At 43.8% G+C, this 18,138-nt stretch overlaps 1 protein-coding gene across 1 annotated transcript in view; it reads left to right on the top strand.

Annotated features, from left to right (window-relative positions):
- The window catches only part of csmd2 (CUB and Sushi multiple domains 2), a 238,824-nt gene that overhangs the window by 53,431 nt on the left and 167,255 nt on the right, over positions 1 to 18,138 (top strand). The window lies entirely within an intron of this gene.

The raw sequence follows: 18,138 nt of genomic DNA, 5'->3' as shown, positions 1-18,138 counted from the left end.
TTTTTTATTGTCCGTGAGCTCATCTCCTTCAAAAAGCACCGAGAACCTGGAGTGCTCCCGCTCCTCTGACAGAGCACTTTGTTATTGGGTTTTGACTGCATGAAATGTCACCCCCCGCAACACTCCAGCCCCATTTTCTGTTTTGTTTGACTCCCCCGAAAGGTTGCTGGTGTTGTTATTCCTCCGCTGTTTATATCTGGCACCAGTCTGGCACACTAATTCCGCCACTTTATGAAAGTGTGTAATTAAGCACCTTGGTTGGCCTCCTGTAAATGTCATCTGCTCAGCCCTCTGGATGATAGACTTTGGTGTAATTAATTCCCGCCTGAGATAACCCCTCTCCCATCAGCCAGCTTGCTGTAAGTAAAGGTTAGAGTTCACCTTTTGAAAATGTGCCCCCTGTTCAATGGAGGGTGTCGGGATCAATCTCATTCTGTGTACAAAGTGCCCAGTAACCTCAACGGCACTAAGTGAGTTAGGGATCTAAATGACATGCTTAAGTTACAGTGGAATTTAATTACTTGGGCTGGAGTTTGATGTTTTGGCTATTGGCACTGCACAAGCCAATGAAATTGAAAAAAGAGAAGTCCGGAAAAGTCACCTTGGATGTTAATAGTGGAAAAGAGAAAGGCTCATTGTTGGTTTTGTTTTTTGATAACTTGACACTGTGAGTTGATCAACATCTCAATTAAAATCTCTGTCAGTTAAACTAGTGCAGTGTCTGTGGGCAATGGGAGTCCTCCTCAAACAGTTCTACAATACGATGTCCCTTTATTTTGTCGAGAGAGGTTAGAAAAAATTGTGTTCATCCCACCTGGTTATCTGTGTTGAAGATTTTATATTCTATGTTTATTCTTAAAATGAAAAACAGGTCGATTAAGCAAGAAATAAAAGCTGTGTCATTCAGCTCAAGTTTAAACATCGCAGAAACAAAGTGATCGCTCAAAATGTTCTTCCCATGGCCAAGTTGTGTACCCATCGTTGGTTTGTCTCGGTCAAATGTGCTTAAGTCAAATAATTAAATCATCTGAATGATCTGATTGCTGTCCACTGCTGTAGCTGATCAAGGACGTAGAAGAAGACGTGTTCTGTTTGGTCCAAAACTGAAGGCAAACTGCCCCGACCCCAATGACGGCTACAGAGCTGGTTGCCTGCTTATTCAATTTGTATTAGAATTGAACGTATTGCTTTTCCAAATCAGTATAAACTCTGCACTGCACCTTCCTGGGTCCTTTACAACAAACATATCAAAATGGTGAAGCCGATTAGATGAATGGTTTGCAAGATACGTGTCCCGCAAAAAGTCAACGACAGAAAGTAGATGATCCTCTCTCTCTAACCCAAACTTCCATTCTCCCACTTCCTCTCTCACTCCTTTCTGTCTTGGCCTCCCTAACAGTCATTTTGATCCTCCTCTCCCGGCCTGTATCTCTCATCAGGATTAGTCTCCTCTGCTTGTTAGCGTGCTTGCTCCCCCCCCCCTTTCGCTCCTACGTTTGTTTCGCCGTACAATCCCTTTTTTGTGTGGATTAGTGCCTATATTGTCCTCGGATTAGGGTGTCATTGTTTCTGAGCTGGGATGAGGTAGAGACGTGTTTCTGAATACATATGGGTGTGTGTGTGTCGATGTGTGTGTTTCGGTGTGTGTGTACAGTAAGTTCAATATCCACATTTAAGACTGAGGTGATGAATCATCTTCTCTACACAAAGCTGCGCAGCACAAAGTAGAACACTGTAGCGCCTCTGCCTTTTTTCATGTTTATCTAATTGGCATTTGTTTCCTTCGACACCAAGTGTCGATGCGGCGCAGAGTGTGTGCCGCAGAGCTGTGAGGCAAACATGGAGATAATTTGTGTCTACTCAGGTCATCGAGTGGCTGCACAGGCCTGGAGGGGAGCTCAGGCGCTAGGGAATCCCAATGTGCTCGGATTGTAATGTTTTCACGTCATGTTTAGTCTCTTATCACGGATGCATAGAGAGGAAAAGGACGAGGGGAGTAAGAGTGTAAAGCTGTAAACTAAATTAGATCAGACAACATATGCATGTAGATGCTTTTAAGAGCGGGTGCGATGTCTGTGTGCTTCAGCCTTAAGAGCCGGATGAGATGTGTGCTGCTCATCCACAATGTTTTCCTTTTTAAAGGCACGTGACCGATTAAATACATTCTGATTGGCTGAAACACTCATGGCAGAGACAGCAGGCTTCATGGTAAATGCATTATGTTTGTTAGCACTCTTAAACCTGTGCCACACAGTGCGGAGGCTGTCACGGCCGCGCTGCGGATCTGCAACGTCTCACAGGCGTCTGTTGTTCACATAGTGTGTGTCTGTCACGGGGCTGCTACATGAGATTTTTTGGTGTGAGTACAACTCTATATTTGCTCTAATAAAAGTAGGCCTATGTACTCAACTCAATGCCAGTATGAAGCTGTGTATCTTTCAAGGCCTGTTTCAGACAATGGCTGCAGGTCTAAACGAGGGGAGCAGGTTACAGCAAGGTTTCATGACGAAAACATCAATGAAAATAACAATGAAGCCGATTTAGACCCAGACTGCTGACGTGCTGACCTGCTGACCAATGGCTTAGTTGCTGAGAGACAGGTTTGTGGAGGAAGAAGAATTTGACGGTCTTTATTGCTATTTTTTTATGCCCAGTGGAATGGCCAAAAGCCAAATGCTTTGGTTAACATTGGCATTTCTGTCAGCTCCTCAGCGAGCCCTCAGCTTTTGGGTGGTTGTATTCAAACTATGATTTTTAACGGTTTTAGCTCGGTCATTATGGGTTGAAGGAGGTGGAGCAGGAGGGAGGCAGAGCGAGGTCTGCATCTGTCGAGATTCACTATAAGATCCTGGCAATGTAATATCAGACTTCTCATTTATTGTTTGTTACAGCGCGCTATTAAATGGCTTATTTACTCTTCTTATCGATCGGGAAAATGTCCAACTGTTGTGTATAAACGTTATTCGGAGAGACGGCACACAATCGTTATAAATATCCTCACGTTTATCACGAAGCAGCCCCGGTATCTGAACCATCATTACGGTGGCCCTGCACGAATACTACCATCCATGATGAGATACCCAGTGACGGTTATGAACAGTAACCAGTGCATTCTCTCTCTCATCACTTTAATTGATATCAATCAAGCGGCTCCTTCTTGGCTGCTGTATTTAATCATTCCTCCGTTTACTAGGCCGCTGCAGCGCACCGCCATTCATCAGACCAGACTTATCGATCAGCCATTACCAATTCCCTCCACTCATCCCTTTCAGACCTTATCGACTGTCGAGTCCTCACTTGTTAGCCACCTAAATGTCGGAGGTCAAATGTAAGGTCTTGTGCATTGGTTCAGGGAAGTTGTGATAGTAGATGCATTTGTTGACTTAGTCTTGTCATCGTTTTTTTTGGGATAATGTTTTTAAATCTGTTAGCAGTCACAGCTACTTAAATGACCATGACTGTTATTTTTACACATATTGAATGTGTGGAATCATGGTTCCCGACTCTATATGGGTTTGCTGAATCTCCTGGATTGGATTTTGAATAATTCAGTGTATACCGTGATAAATCACTGTGCAGAACCTTTGCAAATACACATAGACTCATAAGCCAGGAGAAAATGTGCAGAGAATTACACACAAACACTAACACACCTACACACACAAGTGTTTACACACAAGCACTGCAAAATATCCTTCCCTCCACACAATCACATGGGTCCGCTGTGTTTGTTCTAGGTCATCTTCACTTATAGAGAGTCAATATTTGCCGAACTCCGTTGCATTTCCATTGTTTTGACGCCAGCGGAAGGGAAAGCAGCCCGAGCAGTTTCAGGTCGATTTACTTGAGAGAGGATAGACAACGGGGAGGTGTCGAAGAATAACAAACAAGACCTGTAGCTCTCACATAGAGCCACACAGACGCTGAGCTTTCTCTGTGCGCCTGACGAGCATTGCGCCGAAGCTTGCGGTGAAAACGCGCCATCGCTGAAGCATAAAGGCAAGTCACACCTGTTTGTGTTGTGTCTCGCTCTCACGTGTCATTTGGCACCGCTCCGTGCTCTATTTGAGGCCCTAATCCACAGTTGCTGTTTGGGGTAATGATGTTTCAGGACTGGGAACCAGCTGAGGAGTGATGTCAAAGGTAAAGGAGGCATGGGGGATGTGTGGTGGCGACCAAGTAAGTAAAAAGTGGCCCTCCCTTTCCTGTGAGCTGAACGTGGCTTCCCGCTTTACATACACTGGGTATAAGCTTCTGAACAATGTGAGAGACGAAAGGATGATCGTGGGGTTTATTCATGAGCTTTATTCCGAATGCCCCTTGATTCAGCTTCAGCATGAACATGGAGCTTTCTGTACACGATGGAATGTGTGCTTGATTTTCATCTCTGATCATTTTCACAGGATATTGATGGGTCTGAATAATGTATTCACTCGAGTAAAGGCAGAACAGGAACAATACAGAGAAGGAAGACGAGATATTTACGAAACAGAAAACAATGTGAATTGAAGCAAAGTGTCCTTATGTTTGGACAAAATCAAGTAAAGTAGTGCAGAGGAAAGTTTTTATTAAGAGTCAATATTGAAGAAATTTGCTTTTGAGACAGAGCAAAACAAACTGCAATTTTGTGATTGCATGACTCACCGCACAACTTCCGTTCAATAATTGGCCAAATGTAGCTTATTATAGAATTACAAAAGGTTGTCGATGATTGCAGGGCAATTTAGCATTCCTTCTCTTGAAACGCAACGGAATTTAAAAGTGAAACCAGTTGAACCACTCATATTACAGGTGGAGCAGCGCACTCAGATTGGAAATCTATAGCAAGACCAACAAATCTTTCTTAAGAGGTTCTTCACGGACTTCATGATTCCTCTCTCATCTAGTTCGTAGGTAGCGCGGGCGACTGACACTCCTGCTCCATGAGAAATAAGCTGTTATGTATTGCCAGCTGCTACACAGAAAATCAGGCCCTTGGTTTACAAAATGTGACCATAAGAAATGGAGATGACAGGATGATTTAAGTGGTGAAGCGGAGCATGCAGAGCAAAGGCAGTGCTGTGAGTTAGAGTTGAGCCAAATGCAGAGCAGCATGGAGTAAAGAGGCTTCATTCTGGCACAGGATACTCGCTCTGCAGGACTATAATACTTCTACCTACCTTTTTGTCCAAAAAGACCACTATCACAATATGAGACAGTGTATTCTTAACATGATATGTATGATTAATGCATTTGTATTGATCGTATAAAGGGTTGCCCCGATCTTTGGAACAGAGAACTGAGCTTTTCAAAGCTCATATTAGCAAAAATGCATGTGTTTGCCATTACATTTTTTACAATACCAGCTATAATGTTGAACTTGTTCCACATAATCCTGTTGGAATAAAACAATTACAGGATCCAATTTAATTTAATCTTCCCTACTATGTTGTAACACATGTGATTTGTCATATTAAGGAGAGGCGGTGGTCTGGTGGCAGAAACTTGGACTATGGGCAGAGAAGGTCTCTGGTTCGTCTCAGGTTCGACTCCATGGAGAGACAACAAAAGACCAACCTGGATTGATCTGTCCAAAAATCCAAGAGTCTCCCTACCCTGTTTAGTGCCCCTGAGCAATGCACCTTACTCCCCCAACATCTGCTCCCAGAGCGCCTTACATGGTCGCTCACTGCTCTGTGTGTCCTGCACCAGATGGGTCAAAAGCAGAAGTTTAATTTTTACCTACCTGCATGAGTGTGCATGTGCATGTCTGTGCATGTGTTGAAGACTAATAAATGCATCTTAATCTTATCCAACCAAGTCATAAACATGACTCACTGATTAATCAATGGTATCAAAATTCTCATATTGCAGAAGTATTTCCATTTATTTTCTGATTGTACACCAGGTAAAAGTAAATATATGCAATCTGTGAAATATCTTAACGCTCAGTCCATGTAAAATGCACACAAGCCTGAGTCTAGAAACTGAGCAGTAAAACGAGCTGTTGACACTCCCAGGATTTTGTGATGTCATAACTATACCGTCACCACCCTCAGCCACGCCCCCAGCACTACCCACTTAAGCTTTTTTTTTTGCTTTTTTACACAACACAACACTAAGTGCTCATTTTATCGCTGAGCTGTCTCGCTACATGAAAAATACATGTCCCTGAAGCTCAAATATCATTGAACAGCCTCCTCAAGGACGAATGTAAGAGACCATCTCTAAAATATCGAAGCATCTGTTGGGCTCATTTCAGCACTAATTGACTATCACTATCTGAATTAGCTGATGAGATTTACCAAGCTACAGTGGCTGTGCATCACTCAGCAATCAGATATGAAACTTTGAGACTGACATGCCATGAAATTGTTAGAACTCCAGAGAGATACATGGACGACATGGTTCAACTGTATATTGATGGTTTGGGGTATTTTTGAAAACAAGACTTTTGAGTCAATGTGCACTTTGAGCTGCGGTTTTAGCATCTCACACCGAATACTTAATAGTTCTTTTAACCGCCAACGTTTACCTGAGGCTGTATAAAGCACTTACATGACTTGAGAATCTGTAAAATATAGCAACAACACAACACTACCATTGTCTTCTGGTAGAGTTACTTAATTGTGTGTATTTAATATTTATGCAACACAGTATTATTACCAGCAGGAAATTACCAGATGTCAATATCAACCTCAGGAACACACATTACTGCATCACTGCTGGATAAGCTTTTGACTCCAAGGCCAGTGTGTCTGGATCAAATCAGTTTTTTGGCTCCATTTTTGGACAGAGAGAAGAAAGTGGAGACGCATTGTCCATCTTTATATATAGTCTATGCATGTGATAGAGACAACATTCACAATCAAATTGAAATAATGCAAATTCTGTGCTCGGTAAAATGTCATTGATTTCAATGAGATCTATAAATTGACAAAACTTCAATGACAAGGTGATTGGGCATATGTGTGTGTAAACATACCACAACCTAGGGGACAGTCAATGACCTTTACACACACAGAAAACACAAACAGACACACACACCACACACTTAATATATAATTAATATATATGCATGTATTGATTTTGGTGTCGTCTGATTGTTCCTGTTTTGTTCTTTTTTGTCATTGTGTACTTTGCTGAAATGAATTTTGAAACGTTTTCCATCCTGCCAATAAAGGCCCTGTTGAATTGAATTGAAGAGAGCAAGTGAGAGGGTAAGGGGAAAAGCCAAGGTTAAGTGAAAGTATCGATCAATCTTTCCAGTGCACCTCTGCTTCATCAAGCCATCACTTCTGTATTCTCTGCACAAGTCAGATAACAACAACGGATGGGAGAGGAAAGAGGACTGAAGGGCACATGTTCAGTGGGACGTCAGTCTGAAGTTGCATTTGACTTGCTGACCTGACATGGAGGGGTCAGCAGTGTTTATGTTACATGTAAACATATATAATCCATTAACACGTGGGTGCAAAGTGGAAGATGACCTGGATATGTTCACATGATAACGATTCACAGATGTACTCCCTCTGTAACCGGGAAATATGTTTGTTTTGTCATATTCCCCACAAACCTGAATATTTACGCATCAACACTTCCCCTTTCCACTAAGTCCTCTCTGGTGGGCCTTTACTGTTTCCAAGGCAACCTGCAGAGCAAGGGAGAGAGGATTGGCTGAGTGGAGAGGAATAAAAAAAACAAAAAACAGATAGCAGAATAGTTGGCTTCTGGTTTGTTGCTCCTATAGCGAGACCAAAGTATGGTGATGTAGGGTCGACTGCCTCTGCGAATACCATGTCATTTGGTGTTTGTTTATGTGTCCCGTCCCCCCCCCCAGAATATGGATGATACTATTGTTTATGATCCCGGCCTTTCCTCTAGCATCTCCATCGAGTGGTTATATTGGCTTTCTAATAATGTGTATATTAGAAAAATCTTAGAAAACAAAAATAACGCGGGGTACACTAATCCCGGTTTTCAAAATGTTTTACTACTTCTCAATAGGATTCAACCACTGATTAACATCACACACATTTGTATACAATTTACAAGATTTAAATATAAAAAAAAAATGGGTTTCTGCACTCAACTAAATTAGTTAAGCTGTAGCTAAATTCCCGCAGAACATTGTATTCACCTGATTCTCAAAAAAATATAGTTGAATACCGGCTATGATGTTGTTTTGAGTAGTTGATGGATTTGTATTCATTTGTTGTTGTATTGAATTAATTGTAACTTCTTGCAATGTAAAGACATAATCTACTGAATTAGTAAAGCTTGAAACTTGAGAGCTTTTCAAGTAAACCAGTGCAGTGAGTATTCACACGGTCCTCAGTGTGGACAAATTTGTCCGTGTGCTTCTGCGCACTTCAACTTGCAGGCGTGACCTCTGGATTTCTTTGATTTTTGTTTGCAAGAGTAATGTCAGTGGAGAGATAAGCCCTGAGAGCCGGGGGGGGGGGGGATTTAGATGCTTCAACCCTGACAGAGTGAAGGCCGTACACACACGTGTCAATCTCCCCTCCCAGCTCCTCCAGTCCTGCCTCTCATCTGTCTTCTGGCTTTCCTCGAGGTCCCCAATGCACCCTGATCCCTCTTAGTTTAGTCTCATATATAGTGAATGGCCACTGAATGGCACATTATTCTGGTTTGCAGTCATTGTCGGCAGCCATCAATTCTGTATGAGCTCTGTCTTCACACCTCGCTGCCTCTCACACAGCAACTGGCCATTTTTACTGCACCTGCCATTGTGTGCATGGGAATTGAAGATATCTGGAGTTCATTCCCGTCTTTTATTTGTGTGCATTTTTTTGTGTTTGTTTGTATGTGTGTGTGTGAGAGTTTGAGTGTGTGTCTTCAGAGACACAAGCCCCTTATTCTCAATCTAGAACTTTGCCTGTTGCCAAGTTAGAGACGCTTTACACGCAGCTGAGCTCTAAGTCAGACAGGGATTTTTCAAAGTTGGATCTGGAGCCACAAACCATTCAGGCAGTGACTCGCTTTCCCTCAGCCTCATCTGAATCTAAGGTGGCTGCGATAAGTGTCTCTCTCCATTGCCTCAAATCTGAGTTTGGAAAATTGAGCAGTGCAGGAACTTAGTGCTGCCGAAAACACAACTCAGTAACGGTGGCCCCAACCGGATGGATCTGTACTATAATCAGTGTTGCCATAGTTACTTTGAAAAAGTAACTTAGTTACTTTACAAGTTACTTGATTTTAAAAGTAACTAAGTTAGATTACAAGTTACTCAATTTTAAAAGTAACTAAGTTAGATTACAAGTTACTTTATTAGTTACATTCAGCAGCTGCCGACAACACCCCCGCTGCCTCAACATAAAAATGACAACCGGTTGGGCCAACACTAACTCTATTAGACACCGCCGGAGCCCCCCCCCCCCCCCCCCCCCCACATGGCGCTGTAGCTGAGGTGATCCGCGAGAAGAGCCCGACACACGTCCAGAGTTGCTGCCAACGACAGCCATACCCGATCCCCTCCAACCGGTCCCCGCCTTCCGCACCGCTGACGGACACCACCCCGCGGCATACTAGAAGGAAAGACCCCGCACCGCAGACGAGCACCTCCCCCCCTAAAAAAACGTTGAGGAGTGCTGCACACCAAGCCTCCGGCGGCGTGGTGAGGAGGGTGACGGGGCGACTGCTCCCACAGCCGCAGGACATGCCCAGCTGATTAACCATAAATACCGAAATAGTACCGCAAGGTGACTTGGACAAGTAACTTTAATATGATTACTGGTTTGGAAATAGTAACGCGTTAGATTACGCGTTACTGAAAAAAGTGGTCAGATTAGAGTAACGCGTTACTAAGTAGCCCGTTACCGGCATCACTGATTATAATGCACATAATACACCCACCCACACACGCACGCACACATGCACACGCACTCAGCTGACTTCCTTTTTGCATTCCTCAGCCTCTCTAACCTAAAGTGATGGGAGTTGCCTGCCTTTGTCCGGCCCATGTGCGGGGAACAGGAAGCATTGATTGAATCGCTGCTTGACAAAGCAGAAACGGCTTATTGAGCTAATGTACCTGTGTGTTGGGATCGATTTTGCTATGTCACTTCCAAATACACAGCGGGAAGACGGAGCGGAAAGGAAGAGGGATAGAAGAATGAGGAGGGAATGAGAAAGGAGGATGGGAAAAACAGTGAGGTAAGATGTTCTGAGGCCAACTTTCAATCATCCCGAAACCGGGCTGGGCGTCCTAAACTCCAGCTTTTCACAACAAACTGTGCGTCATTCTAGGGTCATTCTGTGTCCTTGTTTCTAGGCCCAGCTGCTGCAGGATGTAGCTCCTTTCTAGCGATGATAAAGATACAACTATTTCTTTCTTTCCAGCTGTCTATATGCATCTGTTTTCTCTCTCTTTCTCTCTCTCTCTCTCTCTCTCTCTCTCTCTCTCTCTCTCTCGTACTTTAAAGTGTGAGTCAGTCTTAATCACTATTCCAAGACTTAAACATCCTCCCTCCATGTATCGCTTATTTTTTTTTAAACAAAGGCGGAACTTTGCCTGAGAAATGATGCAGATTGAAGGAGAAACCATGTTGCTGGTAATGTGAGGGAATGCAGTTATGTGAGCTGGTTCCTCGTCTGGTCCGTGGATTTTATTCTAAACTTCCACGGAAGCTCTCTCGACACATTTACCTGTAACTACTTTTCCTGCCAGGTTACACTGTCAATCATGTGTCTTTTTCTGCGGTTCCATTCCTGGCAGACAGGGTGATTGCAGTTGTGTCAGCTGCACTGAGATAGGCCTGTGTACCCAGTTGGCTTTGTCACTTTTTTGCTCTTTTACTCAGAATATTACTTCTCACTTACTTCAGGCAGGTGCCTCACTCAGCTAAGGTCTTGGCAACTTCAGAGTCACAATAAACAGATCTGTCTCAATGTGGGCGGACACAAACCTTGTTTTTGTCCCGTTCCTGAGATGACTCATTTTAGAGTCTGATTGAAATTCAGCGGGGTTGTGCGGAGTTTGTCGTGCAGTGCACAGGGGGCAGCGAGGAGCGAGCAGATATTCCTGAAATAACCATCATCCGGTCGGATGAGTTTCGACATTTAAAAAATGTATGTCGGCCATCGTCAGGCCAAGTCGATTCCACAAACTTGGTGCCTTTTTTATTTCACTGCACTTGGGCCAAATTTTTTTAAAGCATGGAGGCTAGGCTGGTCAATCTGGAGAACATACCTGTGTGTTTGATCTTTCCTCCTACTTCAATCATGGGAGACATGACAGAGAAAAAATGTTCCTATGTGAACTTGATGTTTTCATCGTTATCCAGTTATTTGTTGGTTTGTTTGTTGAAAGACTAAGCAGGAACAACTGATTGGATTAGAAAGAAACCTGATGGAAGGATCGATATGGGTCAGTGAAGAACCTGACTTAACATTCTTAAACTTCACCCAATAGGATGTTTTACATTTTGCCAGGGACTAGTTGATGAATCATTCCTAATTCTTTACCGAGTGCAATTTGGCTTGATTGAATTAAGCGGGACTGTTGGCCAAGGTGGAGTTATGCCCTTATAACAATGCTATTGAAAACAAATGAGAACCTCTTCGTCTTTGACAATAGTCAGACTGGTCCCGAGGGGCCAGCACATAATGCACAGTTTGAGCAGTGAGGTTGAGGCTTGAATACATGGGAATAATATATGACTTGTACCCTTCTTCAATCTCCCCAAGCACCATTTCAAGCTTCTGTGTCCATACATCTAATGAAATTGGAAGCAATTCCTGATACAAAGCCTCTCACTCATGCTAGACATTCACAATCTCTTTTATTTTGCAGCATTAGCTCTTTTTTTTCCGTCCGAGAGCTGTTTTGTGACGAATAGATTCTACAGCATAATCAGGTATGTAGCCAGTCCCCTTTGCCTCAGGAGGAGAGGATGACAAATTGAGGAGCATGGCTCGAAGACACCCAGGAAGAGAGACTACCCGTCTTTTAAGGGTTAAAGGTCATCCGAGAGGAGACAAGCTTCCTACCTACTCCTTCTGTCCTGGTTTTCCCCGGTCACCATGCAGGGATGAGGGGGGTGAGGAGGAAAAGGGAGGGAATGAAAGAATGCAAGCAGATGATGTAAGGGACGGATGGCGTGATGGATGGCGGGGCTCCTTGCTCTCAGTGCGTTTGTGTGTGTGTGACTATTGTGCATACGCTCTACTGTTAGCTAGTGTGCACTGTGGAGTGGGATGCATTGATGGACGAGGGGCATCCTTTGCCGTTTCAGCAGTGGAAGAGCTCAAAGCTTCCGGGCTCCAGGGACGGGCCGTGACACACTCTCCCATCCTGGTGACTTATGGACCTGCCATGACAAACACCTAAGTGCTTCGGTTGTGGGTGGTGGGTGGGTGGGGGGGGGGGGGGGACCCTGAAAGGACGGCTACCCTCTGTTTAAAAAGCAGGACCTGCTTTTTGCTGCTAAGTTTCCACATTGAGGCTCTGAATCTGCTGGAATTGTGAAACAATCCCGACGTGTGAAAGTGTGTGCAGGTGGCGGAAATGAAATGAGAGCAAAGCGCAGTCGTCTCGGAAAAAGGTTTTTAAATTGTTTTCTCATTATTTCTCTCAAGCTGCTCTGTGTGGGTTTTTGTGTTTCTTTCTCACGCTCCCTCCCTGTTTAGGATTTAGCCGGCAGGAATAAATGGAAAAAGGTTGTGATGAATTAGTTTAAAGCACAAACAAAGAGGGGAAAGGCTGGTTGTTTTAATACACTGCAGCCTTGCTTTTCCTGACTTTAGCTGCCTAGAAACTCAGCAGGGTTCTTAATCTTCAGTGTATTTAAAAAAGATATGTTACCTTTGTATATACTGTATTTTTTGTTTGCTAGGAAAATTATGCCTTTTTTGGTTGGAGTGCAACTCCGTGAGAACAATTTATGAATGATGAATGTTTTTCTCTATCGATGCTCTTTATCCAATAGTGTCATTTTTTTTTTACTCTTGATGTTCACAGGTGACACATGAATTCACATTGTGGGAATACAGAAAGTACAGGAGATTCTAAGTGACGTGAAAAAAACAAACATTTTTGCTACTTCAGTGCTCCAGGCATAGCCCTGTTCTGGGGATTGCACCAGTAATGGCACTATTAGACTTAATTTACTGCCCAAACTAATAACCTGAAATGGAGGGTGTAATGGGAATATCACACACATGCACACGCACACAAATATCAAGTACATGCACGCACACCGACACTCTGTGATGTGCCCGCAATCAGCTCCAATGCAATGAAATCCGTCATCTTGTTCATCTCTCTGTGACTCGCTCACTTTTTTTCCCTTGTAACTCTCACAGCCTTTCGCACACGGCTGCCATCTTCTTCATATTTTTTTATCCCACCACAACCCGAAATAGATCCTCTCGCGGCGGACATTTTGACTTGTTGTAGTGCGAAACACATAGGTGTAACTAATAGCATTAATGATGTCTCCGTGCCATGCCAGCAATCTGTGCCAGTGTGGCAGCATGTAGGATATCAGGGCGCTGGCACCGGCGCATCTCAGTGGAATGCAGCCGGTGTTAATGAGTTTTAGTTACATGTGCGTTTGACAAGTCAAAATGTCTGACTGTGACAAAGTGCTCTATCCCTACACTCCGCTCGTTACTCAACGTGACCCTCCTTCCCCTTCGTTCTCTAGAATATTCCTCAAACTTGTTTGACACAAGCGATCCAGCTTACATGGCCATGACTGCAGGGGGGGGAGCAGTTATCTGCGTGACACCAGGGCCCCCTGCTGCTGTCCTGCAGCACTAAATCCGATGTCCCGGTGGAGAAAATGCAAATCAGGCCTTGTGCATATGCTAATGTGATGGTGATGGAAGGGAAGCTGTAATAAGGCGGCCTTGGTGGGTCAAAATAAAGGCTATGGCACAGTGGAGCCTGAAAGTGACAAGTCAGTCCGCCACCTGACTCCGGGATTAGGCGGGAGGGAGACTACACTAGCACTAACCAGGTATTTTAAAAGGTAATTCAGCTGCGAGTCATTTGGGGCAGAATCTTCTGCATCTGAGCAGGTGTTCCGCCTCCAGCAGGTGACGGAAAACACCTGCTGTGAAATCAATGCTTGGGATGTGGCTTGAGAGCAACATGCAGCTGCCTTTTTCTGCCCCGAAGCGAACCAAGGCTGATTTTACCCTTTTTACAGCCTCTTAAAAGACAAAAAAAAGGAAAGGAAATGTTGCGGAGGACAACAAGAATTTGGCTGATGTGTTTTGCTGCCAGCCAACACTGCTGATATTGGATTTCTGAATTTGAAGAAAATGCCTGTAAACATGGATTTGAAGTTGATTAATATATTTTTTCTTGGTGACAGGTTTAAAAGAGTTTGTATTCTGTCAATCAAGGATATCATCTCCAACATAAGACCTACACCATCTTTCAATTGTCCTTTGCCGACCTCCTTTTTGCCGGGCATGGCCGAACAGAGACAGTTGCAAGTTCATGCCTAAACTGTGATAGTGCCATTAAGGCTCCGGCTGTCTCACAGTTCTGTAGCTAAGTTTACCTTTTGTGATGATTGAAGTCGAGTCCTTGGAGGTTGTGTTTGTTGTATGATGGGTGGACTGGGCACTGGCTGTGGGCAGTCTGTTTATTTACCAGCCAGTTACTTCTACAGCTCAAGCTCTGGGTAAAATGACTGATCTGTCCTTGTTAGACATTGCTCTAAGGAGGCCTTAGCTTTGTAGGCAACCTGGATTCTAAAGCTACTGGTTTTAAGTGACATGTCGAGATATAACTGCTGAAAAAGACAATGGAATTATGGTGTCAAAATTGCTTATTTATTCTTGTTTAACTTTATTTAGGTTGTGTTAGACTAGGGTTAGGTTCTTTTTTGTCAACATTTTATTTAGCTTTGTCAAAAAAATAAGCTGATTCCCTTGGATTGGAAAAAGTTTGTGAAAATGCATTGCGAAGCTGCAAACATTTCATTTGATCGGCCATAATTACATAGAGTGTGTATAAGAGTGTGATGGTAGGGTGCCAGTGCTCTGTGTTGCTGTACAGGAGCCACTCGGTCCTCTCTGGATCTAAGCCCGGGCCCCGTGGAGAGGCCGAGTTTCATCCAGAGTCCAGCAAGCTCTGGCCAGCTCCCCTCACCGAGTGGGTTTGGTGGGCGACTAAACTGGATGCCAGGGTGCATGTGCGATTGAGATGCACACCTATATATTATTTTAGCTAATTTAGGGTGGTCACCCACACTACTGCATGTCATTGATGAGAACAGAGGCTATCATGTGTCATTTACTGGAACGTAACAGCAGAAGAAAGAGAACAAGGGGAGCCAGAGATTGGCTGAACGCACTTTGAACTTGATTTGCATAATAACACACAATTAGACAATGTGCGCTCAGAACTGACCTAACTTATTTGCATGCAAGTACAATTCAGGACAAACACTAATGGTCAACATGGCATCCTTGAGGGTTTTTTTGTGACTGCAGTTGGCTTTAAATATACAAATGTACAACGTATAAAAGTTTATTTGTGTTTGTTCTTGAAATAAGTCATTGTCGGGCAAGATATAATAGAGACCATGCGTTTTTCGGGCAGTTACACACTCTGTGGTCCTCAGGCCCTGTGCTTCAGCACTTGCCGTCTGAAATAAAATAATGGATATTTCATGGAAGTGCCAAGTCGAAGTTTTAATTTGAGTAAGATGTACATCAATACCATGAGAACTGTGTTGGAGACCTTTGAGCACATAGCGCTTTAGCTAATTTAACAAATGCACAGGAAGTCAAATAAAGTCATCCTATTTAATAATCTTTGGAAAATTCTTGGCAGTCAACGACCACATGAAGTCTCGGATCCACAGACATCAGCATCCACTTTGTAGCTTCTCTGTTAAGGCTCTCTCACTCCGTCGCTGTAGCCTCCTTTAGACTCATGTTGTGAGATCGCTCTGCATTCAGTCTGTTCTTCACCAAGTGGGACACTGTTCAGTCGGACTGAGATCAGGCGACCCACTCGGTTCAGTCAAGGACTACTCCACCTCCTCTCCCTGAGAAGCTCCTCGGTTGATTTGGTTCTTCATGTAGGGTCCTTGTCCTGCTGTGTCATGAAACATCCTCCAATCGGTTTTGATGAATTGTCTGAATATGGGAACAGAATTATCTCTTGTACCTCGGACTGGTTCCTGCTGCTTCTGTCAGCAGTGAAACTATCAGTAAAGGCCAGTTTGCCAGTTCCTTTGGCAGCCGGGCTACAAACACAAGTCACAAAAGACCCACTGCCATGTTCCTGAGATGGCTTTGGGTCAGAAGATGTTCCTTTTTCTCTTCCTATTCTCTTTTTCCAATCATTTTCTTTTGAGGAGTCTTCAGGAGGTAATGCTCATTAAGTCTTAGCGCTAATCCTCTGGCTCCCATTCACTCCCATGTTAAACCGCAGCGCTGAACACACCGGAGGCTGAAGCGTAGCGTTGTGCCGCGGCAGCCGAGCGCCGTGAAGCGATCGTTTCGGCGTCGAGTCTATTTTTTCCGCTTGACGCGAGCGTATCGCGACAGGAAACACACTGAAAAATGATTTTAAACGATATTGATGAAATATTTTACATGATATAAATTATCTAATATGCATCCCACATTTTGTATTCACCGTCTGTTGTCTTTGAGTTATGATTTTACCACTTTTACCGACCACATTATTAAATGTCCCCCTCTGCCCATCTACTACAGCCACACATCTCATATAGGTAAAAAGAGAGATGGGGGGGCGGCTACATTTTCGGAAAATATTCATTCACCCTCAACACCCGACATTTAACGGGGCAAACAGCGAAGTTCTTCAACATGGATGACATTAAATTAATAATTGAAGTGGAGAAGTACAGTGAGTTGTATGATCCTCGGAACATGTTGTATAAAGACAACACTAAAAAGGACACATGTTGGGACGCGGATGCAGTTCATTTTGGAGCAACAAGTAAGTATATGCTTGAAAAAAAAAATTAAATGCCGTTTTTACTGTAGGCTGATAACAGCGGCGCTTCTGCTTCGCTACCGCGCCCGGTGTGAACCGCCAAGCGCCGGCGCTTTAGGGATTAGCGCTACCGCCTCGCTTCGGCGTCGCTTCCGCGTCCGGTGTGAACCCGGCGTTAAAAAGGCTTTCTCTCTTTCTTTCGAAAAGGGCCCCAATAGTTATGGTCTGAACTGTACGTGGTGAGCAGATGGCTTGTGGGTGTGTGTGTGTGAGTGGTGTGTTTCAGTGTGTGTGTACATGTATATCTGTGAGGACCATTTTCTGCATTGACCTTACAGAGTGAGGACTTTTTCGCCGATCCTCACTTTTTCCAAAGCCTGTTTGAGGATTAAGATTTGCTTTTAGGATTAAGATTAGAATAAGGTTTAGGCTGAGGTTAGGATAAGGGTATATACGGGGATCTTTGTGATGGTTAAGATCACAGTAAGGGGCTAGTCAACGCATCACACCCTCGGTTCCCAAACTGGGGTACATGTACCCCCAGGGGTACGTAAAGTGGTTCAGGGGGTACATGGGGAGAAGATTTTATTTGCGTTTTCAAAGTGAAAAAGGCCATTTACATTATCAAACTGAGTTATAAATAATCATGCAATATTAAATAGTCTAAATAGCCAAGTCGCAGTGCCAAAAATACTCATGTATACCCATATTCAGCAAAATAATTACACTGCCAATAAAAGTTACAGGTAGGTCAGTGACTGTTAGTAAAAACGAGGGATGGGCATAATTAATCGACAATCGATTAATTGATCCTTAAGAATTTCCTAGATGACATTTTGTCATAGACTTAATTCTGTTGCGTTCACTGCCAATACTGCAAAGCTATACGTCTCCATGAGCGCCTGAGGAGTCCACTGCTCTCTTCAAGTAGGAGGTCTAGCTCCAAAGTTAGCCCCTTCGGACCCAGACAGAGCTGGCTCTGAGTGAGGGGTGACAACCACCGGACTGAGAGGTCGAGAACCGTCAAATCCAGCCAGCTCACAGTGGCTAGCTGCACTCTCATCGGGGCGTAAGAGAACAGTAGCGCATATTTTCAAGTGTAACCAGTGAGCGGATCCCGTTTTACTGCCATAAGAGTTGTTCACCTTGTAATAAAGATCTATATTTTCACTGCATCTTAACAGAGCCTATAAATAGTGCATTTT

The sequence above is a fragment of the Platichthys flesus genome, chromosome 17, assembly GCF_949316205.1.
Source record: "Platichthys flesus chromosome 17, fPlaFle2.1, whole genome shotgun sequence".
Lineage (NCBI taxonomy): Eukaryota > Metazoa > Chordata > Actinopteri > Pleuronectiformes > Pleuronectidae > Platichthys > Platichthys flesus.
This window is presented reverse-complemented; position numbering and strand designations above follow the sequence as displayed.